Here is an 11,676-nt window from a genome sequence, read left to right as displayed (position 1 = left end):
AGAGCAGAGAGAGGTTTAGGACAACAAGGGTAGTTTCTTCAGGACCTGTCTTTGTTTGTCCAACATGTGGCTCAAAATAATAGATAAGATCTCTATGTTACATCTGCAAAGTCACTTCACACAGCAGAAGCATTTAAATTGTGAAGCCAGAGAGCTGTGTAGCTTAGGTGAAATTCTCCAGAGGGTCATTTCTTAGATGCCCTGGGTTCTTTTTCTATAGGTAATCCTTAACCAGGACTTCCTGACAAGGGCATTTCAGAGATAAGGTCACTTCTTCCTAGCAAATATCATTAGTCTATTTATCTATAAGTCCATTTATGAAGAAGATTAGACTGGATGACCCAGGAGCCCTTCTCTCAAGGATGTTTTCTTGGTGTAGTGATTGCATGAAAACTCAGTTGTTTTAACTCCTTGCTCTCAGCATAGGCAGCTTTAACAGATACTGCCAGTTTTACAAAGTGGTTGTACTAATCTTCTAACAGTAGTATATGAGCATTATGATTGCTCTACATCCTCACTAACACCTATTTCCCATTGTTTTCCTTTTCTTTTTTTTAATGTTTACTTATTGTTGAGAGAGAGAGAGACACAGAGCACAAGCAGGGGAGGGGTAGAGAGAGAGGGAGACACAGAAACCGAAGCAGGCTCGTCTCTGAGCTCTCAGCGCAGAGCCTGATGTGGGGCTTTAACCTGCCCACTGTGAGATCTTGACCTGAGCTGAAGTGAGGCACTTAACCAACTGAGCCACCCAGGTGCCCCTGTTTTCCTTTTCTTGTTTATGATAGGTGTGTAGTGATATCTCTTTGTGGTTTTAACTTACCTTTCTGTGATGATTGATGAAGTTGAACTCATATCTTCATTGGTTTTTTTGGATATCCTCTTTTGCAAAGTATTTGTTCAGCAATTTTTGCCCATTTTGTACTGGATTTGTGTGTTCTTTTCCTATCGATCTATAAAGGTTTTTATATATTAATGATAGTTTTTTTAAACATTCATCACCACGCATAGTTACAGAATTTAATTTTTTCTTGTGATGAGAACTTTTAAGATTTACTCCCTTAGAAACTTTCAAAAATATGGAATGCTTTATGAATTTGTGTGTCATCCTTGCACAGGGGTCATGCTAATCTTCTCTGTATTGTTCCAATTTTAGTGTGTGACCGAAATGAGCATGAGGATAGAATTTTTAAGATATACTATAATGAATAACTTTTCCCACTCCATGTGCTGCCTTTGTATTCTTGTTAGTATTTTTTGGTGAATAGAAATTCTTAATTTTATTGTCTAGTTTTCCATGTCTTTTTAAAATCTAAAGTGGCCTACTGACATTCCAATTTTCTTCATCCATTAGTCCTAATTTGGGAAATAAAGGACCCAGGGAAACCTGAGTGAAGATGATGCCTTAGAAGGGAAGGAAGAGGAGAACCATAAATGATTTTATGCTAATTTGACCATTTCACACAACCACATAATTTTTATTGTCACATCTTATGTTCTGAAGGGTTAGCCCTGTAGCCTTCTGACAGTTTTGGCATTAGAAGATCTGAGAATGTTTGTTTTTTTGTGGTTCAGCAGTATCTATTTGCTACTTTTGCTTCAAAATATATTGCCCAATCTCTACTTTCCACATCAGATAAACAGAAAGTGTGTGTGTGTGTGTGTGTGTGTGTGTGTGTGTGTGTGTTCTACCCAGCACTATAACCAAGTACATTCCATATCTGCTTTTGTTCCTTAGATACAAGGAGTTTTTTTAGTTTTAGAGAAAAATGGACTTTATGACCAAGCTTCCACTTCAGCTCCTTCTAAATGTTTCACTTCTTTGAACAAAGCAAATACCATATGATTTCATTCATGTGTAATTTAAGAAATAAAACAGATGAACTTATGGGAGGGGAGAAAAGGAGAAGGAAACAAACCATAAGAGACTCTTAACAGTAGAGAACAAACTGAGGGTTGATGGAGGGAAGTGGGTGGGGGATGGGCCAGATGGGTGATGGGTATTAAGGAGGGCATTGAGCATTGGGTGTTGTATGTAAGTAATGAATCAGTGAATTCTGCTCCTCAAACCAATATTACACTGCATTTTAAATAATTAGAATTTAAATAAAATTTGAAAAGAAAAAAATAAGAATAAATATGTAACTATGTATTTGTTACTGTCAGGTTTTTGGATTAGCCATTCTAATAAGTATGTCGTGATATAGTCGTTGTTGTATAATTTGCAATTCTCAAATAACAAGTGATGTTAAGTGTATTTGCATGTGCTTATTTGTTATCTGTATATTCTCCATAGTGAGGTGTCCAGATCTCTTGCCCATTTTCTGATTGGGTTTCCTGTATTCTTGTTGTTAAGTGTTGAGTCTTTGTATGTTTTGAATACAAGTCTTTTATCAGATACATATTTTGCCTACATTATCACCCGGTCTAGGGCTTGTCTTCATTCTCTTAGTAGTGTCTTTCTCAGAGCAGACATTTTTAATTTTAATGAAAGGCAACAATTTTCTTTCATGGATATGCTTTTAGATATGCATCTAAAAGTATCTTACCAAGCCTAAGAACACCTAGAATTTCTCCTATGTTTTCTTCTAGATGTTTTAGGATTTTGCACTTTATGTTTAGGTCTATAATCCCTTTTGATATGATTCTTGTGAAAGGTATAAAGACTGTGTCTAAACTGTTCTTCTTTTTTTCAATATGGTGTCTAGTTATTCCAGCATCGTTTGTTGAAAAGACTCTCTCTTCTCCATTGAGTTGCCTTTACTTTTCTGTCAAAGATCATTTGACTATATCTGTGTGGGTCTGTTTCTGGGCTATTTTTAAAATAAGTAAAACTGAATATATTGAAAAGTTAAGTAGTCAAATCTTACTTATCCAATGGTTCATTTTACTTATAGATTGTCCGTAGCTCTTTCACATTTTCCTCCAAGTGTCTCTGATTTGGAGCAATGCTCTTACTCAAATAAGACCTACTCAAATGGTTGGGAGTGGGGAAGAAAGAGAAAGAAAAAAAATCCAAGATCCTTTTTTCTCTGTTAGAAACATAAGGTGAACAGTGAGGAACGAGGTTGAGATAAAGTGAAGTGTTAGGATTGTGGAAATGAGTTATATTCTTTCTCAGGCCCCTATTATCCCTAATTGAGTAGTCTATATAGAAAATAGGAGTGGAAAGAATTTGGTGGATGCTATTAAGGGAAAGACCTTGCAAAGTGTGAGATTCATTCTCTTCACCTTGTGAAATTTTTCACTTCATTCACAGTGGCTAACACAGTTTTCAAAGCCTTTATGTCATATTCATCACCAGAGAAGGCTTGGCCTATTCAATATTTGATAGTCTTAAAGACCTACTTCTGTAATAATTTGCCTTCACTAAAGAAGGGTTATACATTAGTATCTGGGATGTTATATCACAAAATCTTAATTTTTTTCTCCCTGCAGATTAGCAGGTGATATCCTTGGAGTGTCTTTCTGAAGAGCATAGTATAACCTAATTTGGAAGGCAAATAAAATGCCTTTACAAACTTTAATGCTAAATTGGCAATGTACAGTGCTTGACAAAGTATCATTCAGCACATTTTCTAAAAGAACTCTATATGTCAGTTGCCTATTGCTTTTTTCAAATGCCCCCAAATTTAGTGGTTTAAAATCACAATCTTGTATTATCTTTCATTGTGTCTTAAGCCAGGGATTTACTAAGGACTCAACCAGGAAGTTCTCCCTTAGGGTCTCTCCAACAGCTATGGTCATCTCAAAGCATGACTTAAGCTGGAGGATCTGCTGTAAGGTGGCTCACTCCAACTGTAAGCTGGCTGGTGATTTAATGGTGGCTATTGGTCTCAGAGACCTCAGCTCCTTCCACTGGTGTCTCTTCAATGGGTAGTTTGAACATCGTAATGGCATAGTGGCTGACTTCACACAGAATGAGCAATCCAAGAACCCAAACACCCAAAGTGGGACTTATAGTCTTTTTTTTTATAACCTAGCCTTGAAATTCAGTCACTCACACTACATTTAATTGGTCAACAGTACCATGATTCAGCATGGGACAGTACTAAACAAGGGTATAAATAGTAGGAGGCATGGATCATCAAGGACAGCTTGGAGCCTCACTACTGCTCAAACTTCCATTTAATATATTTTAGAGGTATCTAATAATTTTTATCATTTTAAAACGTGTATATTTTAAATTACTTTTTCCCCCACAATAGCTCCTTAAGTGTAAACCTGTTGTTCACTATTTTTAATACTTCCAGAATTATTTCATGTTTCTGTAGTTGCAATAGTCTAATAATTTAAATTCTTGTTCTTCTCTAATATTCTTAAAAAGTTAAGGGGAAAATATTTCTCTATAATAGCAATGTGAAAATTTAGAGCCATCTACTAAAATCTAGTCCTGTGCCTTTTAAGGAGATAGTCTATATCGGTAGTTTGTGTGCAGTAAGTTTTAAGATTAGATACAGTTAAGCTATTATGGGTTCCACAAAGTTAAATACGCTTTGTTTTCTAGCTGTATTATTTCACAGCATTACCCTTCAATAAGTTACTTTTTCTGCAGATCTCCAAGAGAGGGAATAATCAACATTTCCCAAAGTTATTGGACCCCTTAACCTGAGGACATTTTGCATTTGCATTTCATGAAGCATAGTTTAGAAAGTATTAAATGTCTTATTTTGTCCACATCTTCTCCCTATTTAAATTTCAGTATTAACAGCACTGTTTATGTTTGAATTTTTCTCCGTGCCTTTCTGAACTTTATTTCCCCTTGCTACAGCCATCATGTTTGCTTTTTAATGCAACTGTCACCCAACTACATACAAATCTTCAAACAATCTCCCAGTTTTTCTTAGGATAAAAACCAATCTCTTTAATAAGCCATTGCATAGTCTGGCCCCTTCACCTGTGCCCCCTTTCTCTACATCCACACTGGCCTTTTCTTGGTGTCTAGTAATTGCTATGCTCTTCCCACACCAACAGATTTTCATTTGCTTTATCTTCTGCCGAGACTCCTCTTACCTTCCCTTTATACCTGATTAATTCCAACTGTTTTTTTTGTATCCAAGATCAAATTTTACTTGAAATTTCCCTCACTAATCTTACTCAGTGAAAGCCCCCAATTATAAGCATGTTACTTTGAAGTACCTTGTATTCATTTGTGTTATTATTTGATTACAGTTTGTCTCCCACAATAAATTGTAAGTTACATTCAGGCAAAGACTGATGTCCCAACTGGGGTTCCTCCATCTCCTAGATGCTGTACTGCTAATTAGCGCTAAGACATTAAGGTACAGTGTTATGTTTTATATATTCATAATTTATGACAAAAATTATTACTATTTGCATCTCTTATTATAAAAAATATTCTCCTCATTTAGTAAAAGCATAGTATTTGTCACTTTCTTTAACAACAAGCAGCCACTTAATGAGAAAGAATGAAATATGGCTTTTTGTAGCAACGTGGATGGAACTGGAGAGTGTTCTGCTAAGTGAAATAAATCATACAGAGAAAGACAGATACCATATGTTTTCACTCTTATGTGGATCCTGAGAAACTTAACAGAAGACCATGGGGGAGGGGAAGGGAAAAAAAAGTTAGGGAGAGAGCCAAACTATAAGAGACTCTTAAAAACTGAGAACAAACTGAGGGTTGATGGGGGGTGGGAGGGAGGGGAGGGGAGGTGATGGGCATTGAAGAGGGCATCTTTTGGGATGAGCACTGGATGTTGTATGGAAACCAATTTGACAATAAATTTCATATTTAAAAAAAAAAAAAAAAAAAACAAGCAGCCACTACTATCACAAGGTAAAAATGTAGCGAAAGCTCCTTGGAGCATTAGTAGTTAGACTGAAGCCAATCTTGAGATGAAGAATTCATGCTATTTGCATGCTATCTTCTTCAGTGAAGCCATCAAAGCAATCTTCTTCATTACCCCATTCTCAATACCAATATGTACTCATTCGATTAACTATGTTTAGGAAGCTATAAAACTTACAACATTTAGTAAACTTATAGCATTTAGTAAGAAAGTACAGCAAAAGGAGCTGCCATCCTATCCCACAGGAAACAGTGGATAGTCCCAGGAAAAAGAATATTTGAAATCTGAAGTAGAGCGTTGTGAATGATGATGGTCTGGAAGGTGTAGAAATTGAATACAGTAGCAAACCTATTTCCAAGAAAAGTGCCACAAAAATCCTGGAAATAATCCAGTGGTTAAGCATTTTTGAGCTGGGTTGGCAGTTTCATTAGTGATTGAATAGAATCTGAAAGGCCTGGAGTGGTGGTGTGGAAGAAATGCAGCAATAGCAGAAAGTAATACCAAGTCAGGACTTCGATGTTACTGTTGGATTTCAGAATTGTTGAACTATAAAACTTGCCATGAGGAAGTGACTCATATGTGTTGCCCACTTTCATTTATATGCTCTTCTGGTGTTTTATTTCAAATAACCACAGTGTCTTACTTAAAGCAGAATCAAACTGTTCTTATAAATAGAGATACCAAGTTCTTGGAATTTATCTACTGTTGTGCCTATGGTATTGAGCCAGTCATTATGAATCTCTCTGTTTCATACCAGAAGTAAGCACATTTATTTAAAAATTGCACTGGAGAAGGTTCTTAAAATTCTGTCAGATTTTGAAATGGAAATTTTATATATCACTTCTGTAAATGGTGACAATGAGACCATGTATGTATTTATGGAGGACCTATTAAATCTGACATTCTGCTGTATAGTTTACATAAGATATGTCTGTTATATTATTCAAATTATCATGTATAATTAATGCTATTGTTTTCAAGGTTAAGTATGCTATTTTGTTGATTTCATATACAAAGACAGCCTCTTTGTTTTTGTTCATTGATGCAAAGTCAATTATGATTACCAGTACCTTTTCTCCCCACTAGATTCTAGTTATTCACTGCTGTGACATTTAAACTAGATTGGCCTACTCAGCAGCATTTCCTCCCTCTTCTATATGGCCTTCTTATATTACAGAAATAGTCTGGTACAAATTACACTTTGATACTCCCTTGCAGCTGGGGTTCTCTACATCTTTAGGTTCCTCCAAGCAGATACACCCACAGAAAACTTGGAGGCATAAATGAGCAGTAAGAGGGGGACAGTACCTTAAAGGCAGAGGGGTTCTTCTGGCCGTATGTTTGAGAAAACAACAAGGCCTGTGTCCTCGAGCAGAACAAATGAGGGGAGTGGATTGGCGATCATATCATGCAGGTCCTTGTAAGTGATTTTAGATACTTTGGTTTTATTTGAATGAGCCTGGAAGCCATTGGAAGATTTTGAACGAGAGACCTGTAAATGTAAATGACTTGCATTTTAAAGAGATTGCTTTAGCCGATAGATTGAAAAGAGGTTGTAATGTGGCAAGGTTGGAAACAGGAAGACCAGTTAGAAGATGATGATGGCTCCAGCTGGGTATTAGCAATGGTGGTGGTAGGTGTTTTCAGATCCTGTATATATTTTGAAGGAGTGTCAAGGGATTTCCTGGATTTTTCTCAGCCCAGATGAAGGATGACTCTTACACTGAAAGAGTAGAGTTGCCAAGTGTATCAAGGAGGAGAGAGCTCACCCCTATAAAATGCCATCCATAGGCAAAGGAGGATGAGAACTGAGAAATAATTGGCAGTGTGGATGTTATATGTGATACATTTAATAGTTTAAGAAAGAATGGGAAGAAGGCAAATGGAGACAGTGTAGACAATACTTTTAAGGAAGTTTGCTCTAGGAAGACAAAGCGATATAGTGCTTCCTGGCAGCAGTAAAAGAAACTTTTTTTTTTTAGAGATAGGAGAAATAACCAGGCATTTATATATTAATATACTAGCAGATAAGATGTCTTAATGTAATAGAGACAGAAGAGAATTGCTAGAGAGATGTCCTTGAGTAGTAAAGAAGAGATGGAATCCAGTATTCATGTGGATGGCTTGGTTTTAGATGGATATAGGCATAGTTCATCTCTAGTAATAAGAAAGAAGGCAGAGCATATAGGTTATAGATGCAGGTTGGGATCTGGAAGTGCTCTTCTAATTGTTTCAATTCTACAGTGAGATAGGACCTAAGACCAACAGCTGAAAGTGAGTTTGGAAGAATTATTGGATCAATTAATAGGCAGGTGATGATGATATATGTCTCAGAAGGTTGGTTCAGGCTAAATCAAGTCTCCAGCCAGTGCCTTTGCAAGACTGGATATAGAGTAGGGGGAGGTGAGTAGAGAGAATTGAGTCTGAATTTTGCTAGGAGGATACTAGTAAGAACTAGGCAGGACATCAGAACACCAATCAAGAAAACTAGGGCTCAGGGTAGGTACTGATTGCAACAGTGGATGGGATCTGGAAAATACTCAGAAAAACAAGGCAAACAATGAGGGAGCACTGGATAAAGAAGAGAGGCTCAACTTTGTGTGTATGGGATGCAGAGAACCCACCCCAGGGAGAGCTATATCCTAGAAGAAAAATAAGCCCCCATTCTACTTCTAATATTCTGCTCAAGTACAAGGCAGGCTGAATTGACATGTGGAAATGCTTTGTTGCTAGAGCTTGAGATCACTGGAATAAATAGAAAATTGCAGAATTCAGCTTGTTTTTAGTCCATCTACATAATGCCAAATGGTGGATTCCTATCAATTATGTTAATGTTTTGTCCACACAAGCATGTAAATTAAAGCAAATAGTTGAATATTGGGCTTGTTCCAGCATGGTTCTGATATCAAAAGAAGACAGTAATTTCTAAGTGAAGCAGATAGTAATTCAAACAATTCAAATGTTTATGTATGCTGTAACATATTATTCTGTAGGAATATACTGTTATATTAGATGAGAAAGCTCTTGATAGAGAAGCAGAATATCCAAGATCACAAAGTGGTAAGTGATAGATTCGGAACTCAATTCTGATTTTTGATTAAATGAACATTTACTGACTTGCTATGTGCCAGACACCCTGCAGGGCAACTTGTTTGGTCTCATTTCCAGTCCAATGCCTTTTCTAAACAAACAAACAAACAAACAAACAAAAAGCAAAATTAAAAAGAAGGTTCAAGAAAGCTTCCATCACCAAAAGAACTATTTTTTTCTTCATGCCAGTTAATGTGAAATAATGCTCACACCTTATATTCATCAATAGATTCCTATTATTTTCACTAATAAGTGATTTCAACTTAAATCTGTAAACATTTTCATAAGAGTAGCTATCACTTTTTCTCATGCAGAATTCTAATGCCCATGTTGTAACTTTTTTTGCTTAAAATATCATCTTCTTAAGCAGTCTGCTATAAAATGAAGACTGTTTTCAATTTGTCAAAGAGGAAAAATGTTGGTGGTGTTGGTATCAGGGCAGTTAATATCAGTGAATTCATGCCCTGCCGTTTCTCCAATGAACACTCAGTTTTTGACTTCAGACTAGTGTGCTAACTAAGAGATGGTAAGAAGATTGCTCCCACTTTGCACCTGAATTCATCTTGTAGGCAGGTGTTTATAGCTACTTTAAATGAGTGTTCAGATAATATGGTGCATTTTGTCATCACTATGCCACAGCAAGTAATCAGACTTAAGAAAGAGATGTGTGCTTGAGGAAATCTGTCAATAAGTTGACAAAGTTGATCTTTATAAAGAGCTAATGGCTTGACTATTTAAATGCTTGCTTGGGAGAAGCATTATGAAGACAAAACTTCTAACAATGCCTGTGGTAGTGCAAGCTAAAAGCTCCAATTATTTACTGTACTAGTATTTTAAGATCAATATTCCTTTAATTTATACAGTTTAGAAGCAAGATGGGACTTTATGTAGCAGTATTTTACTCTACCATCTGGGGAAGGTTGTTTTTTAAGAATATATATGACTACTTGAAAATTCCATCATGATGTGTGAAACTTGGCATGGGTGATAATAAAATATATATATATTAAAGGTCTTTCTTTAGGAAACATGGGACTAGAAATTGGTATACTTGTTCTAAGTGTATTGATCAAGATCTCTGATTATCCTTTGCCAAACCTTGTTGCTTTTCTGAAACCTAAATGGCTTCTTAATAGACCAGTGCAAGTATGAATTGGCATAGTTACTTTAATAAAGCGCTAACATATTAGAGAAGATTCCAAAGAAATTTTCAGAGACTCTTATTTAAAAGCTGATTTGTGGTTAAAAATCCTAAACAAACTAGAATTGAGTGATCACTCAGTTCCATTGCTAAAGAAGATAATTTTCATTATTTAAAAAAAACACTTTTGGTGAGGCTGCCCTCACTGCTTCTACCTTCTACCTTCTATCTTTAAATTTTGCATATGATTTTACCTTAGCTTCATTCATTTTTTGAATGAACAGTACTTTCATATGTTTCAAAAATTAAAATGAATCAGAAGGTGTAAATTGAGACGTTTTGGTCCTTCTGTTTCCTTCCATCCCCAATAAAGGATATTTTCTTGATAATATTTGTAGGCCATCTCTAAGCTATCTGGGGATTCAGCCCTTCTCCTCAAAGGAAGAGCCATTACAAGTCAGTGTTAAGTGTACTTGCTAGTTTTTTCATTGAATAATCACCATAGTACACAGACAAATTATAGAAAGTGTCAATGTTTCTCTTTTCCTCTTTGGTTTGCATAGAGTCACAAATATATCCTCTCTAACAGTGGAGAAGTCCATCTCTCTGGATTTGTAAATATAACAAAATCAATGTGTACATGGGATGATTTAGTAGTTCAAAGGGAAAAGACAAATCAGACAAAATGGTCCCTATGGAACTGACTTATTCAAGAAAAATGATAATTAAGAAAAATCAAATGTGTCCACTCAACAAGATTCAAGGTGATCTTGCATTTATGTAAATAGAATTGGAAACTAGGAAAGCTTTATTTCTGGTAACTCATGATTACTGAATTTGAAAAAAACAATTGAGTCATTGGACTACATTAGATACCACAGAAAACTGGGGCAGGATCCAGTTTCTTGAGTTGTTTTTCTATCAGATAACACAGGGGGAAGAAAGTAAATGAATAGGATATAAACAGCATGGACAATAGATTTAGAAAATCATATTTGGCAAAGCAAAAGTAATATGAAAACAGAGAGGGAGAAAAATCATAAAAGATTCTTAAATACAGAAAACTGAGGGTTGCTGGCTGGGTGTTGGGTGGGGATTGGCTAAATGGGCAAGGAGCATTAAGGAGGACACTTTGTTGGGATAAGCACTGGGTGGTATGTGTAGGTGATGAATCACTAAATTCTAATCCTGAAATTATTATTAAAAAATGAATAAACATTAAAAAAAGAAATGTTTAAAAATGTTTCCCAAATGTGCTTGAATGTAACAGCTTTCTGAACACTTCTGTAAAATTTCTGCTTCCTGTGCCCCCTCCTCAAAGATGCTAGTCCAGTATGTTGGGATTTGTACTTTGGTATATCTATTTTTCAAAATAAAAACACTAAGTGATTTTAACGATATGGGTATTTTGGGAAACACTGCCACAAATGAAAAAATAAAAAACTAACTTCAAAAGAAAATTTAAAAACAAATACACACTTATTATTTCTGAAAGTTTAAAAAAGACTTATCTTTATAATAAATAGGTCCATAAAATACCAAGCAAAATTAATAAAAATTAATATATTCTACTGTAAATTAAATTTCAAAAATAAAGGGGAACTCCTTAAATATCCAATCAGAGGGGCACGTGGG

At 35.7% G+C, this 11,676-nt stretch overlaps 1 pseudogene; it reads right to left on the bottom strand.

Annotated features, from left to right (window-relative positions):
* Positions 1-1,070: 1,070 nt before the first annotated feature.
* LOC132668186 (U6 spliceosomal RNA) lies at positions 1,071-1,171 on the bottom strand (annotated as a pseudogene).
* Between the last annotated feature and the right edge of the window lie 10,505 nt (positions 1,172-11,676).

This window comes from Panthera onca, chromosome B2 (assembly GCF_046562875.1).
Source record: "Panthera onca isolate mPanOnc1 chromosome B2, mPanOnc1 haplotype 2, whole genome shotgun sequence".
Lineage (NCBI taxonomy): Eukaryota > Metazoa > Chordata > Mammalia > Carnivora > Felidae > Panthera > Panthera onca.
This window is presented reverse-complemented; position numbering and strand designations above follow the sequence as displayed.